Source organism: Girardinichthys multiradiatus, chromosome 23, assembly GCF_021462225.1.
Source record: "Girardinichthys multiradiatus isolate DD_20200921_A chromosome 23, DD_fGirMul_XY1, whole genome shotgun sequence".
NCBI classification, from domain to species: domain Eukaryota; kingdom Metazoa; phylum Chordata; class Actinopteri; order Cyprinodontiformes; family Goodeidae; genus Girardinichthys; species Girardinichthys multiradiatus.
Window position 1 is genome coordinate 27,414,696 of NC_061815.1, and position 6,999 is coordinate 27,421,694.

Genomic DNA, 6,999 nt, shown 5'->3' on the forward strand with positions numbered 1-6,999 from the left:
CCCAGTTTAACCCAGCGCCAGCACTGGTGTGCGTCTCTCTGGACTTGTTCTGGTCTGGCTCATCAAGCTGTAGGCTGGGTCTCTGACTTTTCCCTGGAACTGTTCAATTTAAAGTCAGGGCTCGACATTAACAACAACACTGCAGCTGATTCAAGTGTATGAAAAAGCAAGAAGCATCCACTTTCTCCAAAAACTGATTACCACCTAAAACATATACAGTTTTATGAAATATGTTTATTATTCTGTCCTGTTTCACCTTATTGATTTATTTTTCTCATAACTCATGGATGCATTTTACTTCACTCTGTCAGGGAGTGTGTTTGACCTTTATCAGGCCTCTGAAAACTCCTGGATTTACATTGTGCGGTCTTCATCTTCTTCCTCTGAAACTGGCACATAACTCAAGAGAGATGAAGGCTAAAACAGAGATGATATTATGGGAAAGGGTGCTCGTGAGAAAGAAGAAAGGAGAAAGAGGATGCACAGAGGTAATCTTATAATGTTTTACCTAGGCTATATTTAGTCATGAATCGTGTTTTGCTCCTGGACCAATAGCTCTAATGAAAAATGCAGAAAAAATAGCACAATAATGGGAAAGTTAAGATGTGGTGAAATAAAGGCATAGATGAGAACAGACACAAGAGAGAAGAGAGAGAGGGGCAAACACTGTGACAATAAACATGCAAATGGTAAGCATGAAAACAGAAGAAATAGAGAGAACTGATTGAGGACAAGGGAAATGAGACGGAGTATTTGCCAAAGGGATGAGGAAAAGGAGAAGGGAGGTGCAGCTGAATGGAGGTGGGATGTAAAACTCAGTGTTTTACATCATGTCAGTGTTGTCTGCGATTCAGAAGAGAAAGGTTCAGTCAGTCCAGGAATCAATGCTTTCTCATGGGTGTCCTGGTTCACACATCCTGGAAGCACCTGGAGTGTTTGGGAAGAGAAACATAACAAAGTCAAATAAGAAAAAAAATATTAAACAAGCACACCTCCTCTGTTTTGGCTATTAAGCATGCAGGAGATTACAGTGCGGGGGAATGTGCATAAACATGCTTCTCGATTACCACCCCCATTGTTCGTGATTAATGAGATTAGGCTTGCCTTTGCAAGCACATTCAAGATGTAATAGCAACTAATCGCTTGTCTTTTTCCACAAATTAGATGTTTCTCTGCTTTATGTGTGTTTCAACATGGACTTACTCGTTTCTCCTCCTGCTGGAGAGGAGAGAGGATAAAATAAAGAATGTGGAAAATGGAGAAAATGGGAAGGAAGCAGGAGTGGAAGAGAGACAAAACTATTTTCAAGATATCGAATTTCACGATGCACAGCAGTAATGAAGCTCAGAAAAAAAAGGGTAAAGCTGAGAGAAATGGGTTATGGGTTAAAATAAAATTCTTTCAATGAGCCTTTGAAGAAAGAAGATCCAAGTGTATAAAGGAACATTACAAACACATGTAATGAAAATACAGAAAACAAAGCAGAGTTTGGTCACAATTATGTGAGAGGAGAGGAAAGAAGAAGAACCAGAACAGATGAAGTGAAAAGAAAATAGATTATGCTGTCAACAAGAAGAGAATAAGAGACAGAAACAAGAGGTATGCAGAAAAGTGAGCAGAACAAAAAGAGCAGGAATTACTTTTGATGCTGTCAGAATTGAATCAGAGGTGGCCAGCTGTAAGCTCTGATAGTGCTTTGCCTCTAAATATATCAGCTCTGAGATGGACTGAAAGGACCAGATGGCAGAGACACAACGCGAAAAATACAATGTTACACATGTACACAAACAGAATTATTTTCCTTCAGCTGGTTATTTTCAGCAGAATTTCTGAATCTTAGCATGTAGGATGCCGGAAATGACTCCCAGCAGGGATAATATCTGTCACATTGCAGCTGCATGACGATGCAACAAAACATAACCACCTTCCAGCCTCAAAGACCCATCTGCACAGACACAACAGCAGGAGAAACCCACCTTTTACAGAGCTGATCTCTGGGTGTGAGTAGCCCACATTCCAAACCCCCACCTCCACTCGTTGGCCCCCCGACTCTTCAGGCGGCAGCGATGGAGTGACAGCATCACCTCGGGGTGAAATTACAACCTCAGCACCCCATGCCTCCACTCCTCTTTCTCGTCCACCTCTCCTTTTCCAAAAAGAACCCCTTTAACCTCGCTGGTGGCAACTATCACTCTGCATCATACATACACACACACACACACATATAGACACAAGGTTAAGATGTGCAAACACACACTCTCCTGCAGGTTGGAGATATATCCCTTGCAGAGCTGATACACTCTCAGATGCACACAAAGAGCAGAAGCAACTGACGGTATTATGACAGATTATTCTGACTGAAGCTCTGAATAACTGACACCACCTTATTAAATCTTTCACAGCACCTTGTAAACATATTAGTACCCCTTCAACTTTTTTGACATTTTGCCACATTACAAGAACAAACGTGTTGTGCTTGTAAAAATCTTTCATCTGGATTTATTGTTAACAGCCAAAACAGAGCAGTGCCTAGTTGTTAAAATGAAGAAAAATAGAGAAAACAAAGCAGATTTTTATATTTTTGTAAAGAAAGTGTAGCACATACAGGTCCTTCTCAAAATATTAGCATATTGTGATAAAGTTAATTATTTTCCATAATGTCATGATGAAAATTTAACATTCATATATTTTAGATTCATTGCACACTAACTGAAATATTTCAGGTCTTTTATTGTCTTAATACGGATGATTTTGGCATACAGCTCATGAAAACCCAAAATTCCTATCTCACAAAATTAGCATATCATTAAAAGGGTCTCTAAACGAGCTATGAACCTAATCATCTGAATCAACAAGTTAACTCTAAACACCTGCAAAAGATTCCTGAGGCCTTTAAAACTCCCAGCCTGGTTCATCACTCAAAACCCCAATCATGGGTAAGACTGCCGACCTGACTGCTGTCCAGAAGGCCACTATTGACACCCTCAAGCAAGAGGGTAAGACACAGAAAGACATTTCTGAACAAATAGGCTGTTCCCAGAGTGCTGTATCAAGGCACCTCAGTGGGAAGTCTGTGGGAAGGAAAAAGTGTGGCAGAAAACGTTACACAACGAGAAGAGGTGACCGGACCCTGAGGAAGATTGTGGAGAAGGGCCGATTCCAGACCTTGGGGGACCTGCGGAAGCAGTGGACTGAGTCTGGAGTAGAAACATCCAGAGCCACCGTGCACAGGCGTGTGCAGGAAATGGGCTACAGGTGCCGCATTCCCCAGGTCAAGCCACTTTTGAACCAGAAACAGCGGCAGAAGCGCCTGACCTGGGCTACAGAGAAGCAGCACTGGACTGTTGCTCAGTGGTCCAAAGTACTTTTTTTGGATGAAAGCAAATTCTGCATGTCATTCAGAAATCAAGGTGCCAGAGTCTGGAGGAAGACTGGGGAGAAGGAAATGCCAAAATGCCAGAAGTCCAGTGTCAAGTACCCACAGTCAGTGATGGTCTGGGGTGCCGTGTCAGCTGCTGGTGTTGGTCCACTGTGTTTTATCAAGGGCAGGGTCAATGCAGCTAGCTATCAGGAGATTTTGGAGCACTTCATGCTTCCATCTGCTGAAAAGCTTTATGGATATGAAGATTTCATTTTTCAGCACGACCTGGCACCTGCTCACAGTGCCAAAACCACTGGTAAATGGTTTACTGACCATGGTATCACTGTGCTCAATTGGCCTGCCAACTCTCCTGACCTGAACCCCATAGAGAATCTGTGGGATATTGCGAAGAGAACGTTGAGAGACTCAAGACCCAACACTCTGGATGAGCTAAAGGCCGCTATCGAAGCATCCTGGGCCTCCATAAGACCTCAGCAGTGCCACAGGCTGATTGCCTCCATGCCACGCCGCATTGAAGCAGTCATTTCTGCAAAAGGATTCCCGACCAAGTATTGAGTGCATAACTGTACATGATTATTTGAAGATTGACGTTTTTTGTATTAAAAACACTTTTCTTTTATTGGTCGGATGAAATATGCTAATTTTGTGAGATAGGAATTTTGGGTTTTCATGAGCTGTATGCCAAAATCATCCATATTAAGACAATAAAAGACCTGAAATATTTCAGTTAGTGTGCAATGAATCTAAAATATATGAATGTTAAATTTTCATCATTACATTATAGAAAATAATGAACTTTATCACAATATGCTAATTTTTTGAGAAGGACCTGTATATGTTTTCAGCCATCCTTACCCTGAAATCTATTCCAATCAGTTGTCTTCAAACACTATTAGTAAACACAGTCCACCTGCGTGTAGAAGAAAGCTTTTTTAAGAGGAAAGCAATATTAAGTCCCATTTCAAGTTTGCAAGAAACCATTAAGGGGCACAAACATAAAATTTATGTTTTTCATTAAATCTGAGTTGGAGCCACTTTGCAAAGAACAACGGCCAAAAATGTTGGTCTGCATGTGCAACGCTGGTAAAGACATACCCCAACATATTTGCATTTGTAATTGCAACAGGTTATCATATGTAAAATAGTATTTGAAAACAGTGTGTGATTTTCTTCCATCTCATAATAATCTTATTTCTGTTTGTCATAAAAAATCATAATGAAATACATTACGGTTTGTGGTTGAAATATGGAAAAGGGAATAGTTATGCATGACCATCAGTCTCTAACCCCCACATCGGCCTGCATAAGGCTGACATGGGCAATCTTACAGTAAGGAAAATTGATAAGAAAGCAGCTATTTTTTTAGGTAAACAAGACTTTAAGCAGGTACCACTATGCTGGGCCTGTGTTTCTTTAGTGTTTGTTAATAATTAGGATGAGTCTCCATGGAGAAGGAATGGGAGGTCCTGTGGCTCTTACTGTCTCTTTAGTTTTAGTTAATATACTGGAGGACTTGTTTGGAAGTGAAATCTGAACTAAATATCTTATCAACAGATTTTATGGACATTGCATTTAAAGGAATGAAAATGGTTCATTCTTAGTAAGGGGAATAACATGTATAATGGTCTGTAAACCAAATCATTTAATGTCAAACTCTGCAGTGAAATACAGGTAGGTCCATTTTTTATTTGAATCTTCAACTCTTAATAGTTTAGTTTGATGTCAGAAGTGATGAAGCTACTTAGATTAAAACTTGATCTGTTCTTGCAGAAAGATCTTAATAAAATGCAGTTCAATAAATCATCTTCAAAAGTAATTAAATTGATCTAATGAGCAAGCAGGGTCCAAAACTTCTGTGTGGAGGAAAACTAACATGGCTCATTAAAAACCACCTGGAAACATGGTGGTAGCAGCATCATATTGATGGCATGCTTTACTTATTTGGGACAGGGTGGATACAAATGTATGCCAAACCTTTCAGATTTTATTAGCATAATACTCTGAAACATTTCATCCTTTTTCTTCCCATTCACAACCTTGCACTTCTTTGCTTTGTACTATCACATGAAATGTAAATGATATGCAATAAAGTTTGATGTTGAAATATTAAAAAATGTGAAAAGGTTGCAGGAGTATGAATATTTTTGCAATAACATAGTTATTACTAATTATGGTCACTCCAGGATAAAATCTTTCTGCAGCCATATGATACGTTTTCAAATCCTTAACCACAATTCATTTATTACCACTGTATAACCAAATGCATGAGTTTTCAGAAGGTGGGTGGTAAGGAGAACATCTAGAAAAACACAGACTCCAGCTGAGCTTTAGACCACAAACTTTGCAGACACAAGACACCTTTTAACCTGTTATTTTACTTTTAATACCTATAAAAATCTTGATAGAAGCTTGTTTTATCCTCCAAAGAGAAAAAGCACTCTGAAGTGTAAGAACATGGGAGATTATGAATACAGGTCCTTCTCAAAATATTAGCATATTGTGATAAAGTTCATTATTTTCCATAATGTCATGATGAAAATTTAACGTTCATATATTTTAGATTCATTGCACACTAACTGAAATATTTCAGGTCTTTTATTGTCTTAATACGGATGATTTTGGCATACAGCTCATGAAAACCCAAAATTCCTATCTCACAAAATTAGCATATCATTAAAAGGGTCTCTAAACGAGCTATGAACCTAATCATCTGAATCAACGAGTTAACTCTAAACACCTGCAAAAGATTCCTGAGGCCTTTAAAACTCCCAGCCTGGTTCATCACTCAAAACCCTAATCATGGGTAAGACTGCCGACCTGACTGCTGTCCAGAAGGCCACTATTGACACCCTCAAGCAAGAGGGTAAGACACAGAAAGAAATTTCTGAACGAATAGGCTGTTCCCAGAGTGCTGTATCAAGGCACCTCAATGGGAAGTCTGTGGGAAGGAAAAAGTGTGGCAGAAAACGCTGCACAACGAGAAGAGGTGACCGGACCCTGAGGAAGATTGTGGAGAAGGGCCGATTCCAGACCTTGGATGACCTGCGGAAGCAGTGGACTGAGTCTGGAGTAGAAACATCCAGAGCCACCGTGCACAGGCGTGTGCAGGAAATGGGCTACAGGTGCCGCATTCCCCAGGTCAAGCCACTTTTGAACCAGAAACAGCGGCAGAAGCGCCTGACCTGGGCTACAGAGAAGCAGCACTGGACTGTTGCTCAGTGGTCCAAAGTACTTTTTTCGGATGAAAGCAAATTCTGCATGTCATTCGGAAATCAAGGTGCCAGAGTCTGGAGGAAGACTGGGGAGAAGGAAATGCCAAAATGCCAGAAGTCCAGTGTCAAGAACCCACAGTCAGTGATGGTCTGGGTTGCCGTGTCAGCTGCTGGTGTTGGTCCACTGTGTTTTATCAAGGGCAGGGTCAATGCAGCTAGCTATCAGGAGATTTTGGAGCACTTCATGCTTCCATCTGCTGAAAAGCTTTATGGAGATGAAGATTTCATTTTTCAGCACGACCTGGCACCTGCTCACAGTGCCAAAACCACTGGTAAATGGTTTACTGACCATGGTATAACTGTGCTCAATTGGCCTGCCAACTCTCCTGACCTGAACCCCATAGA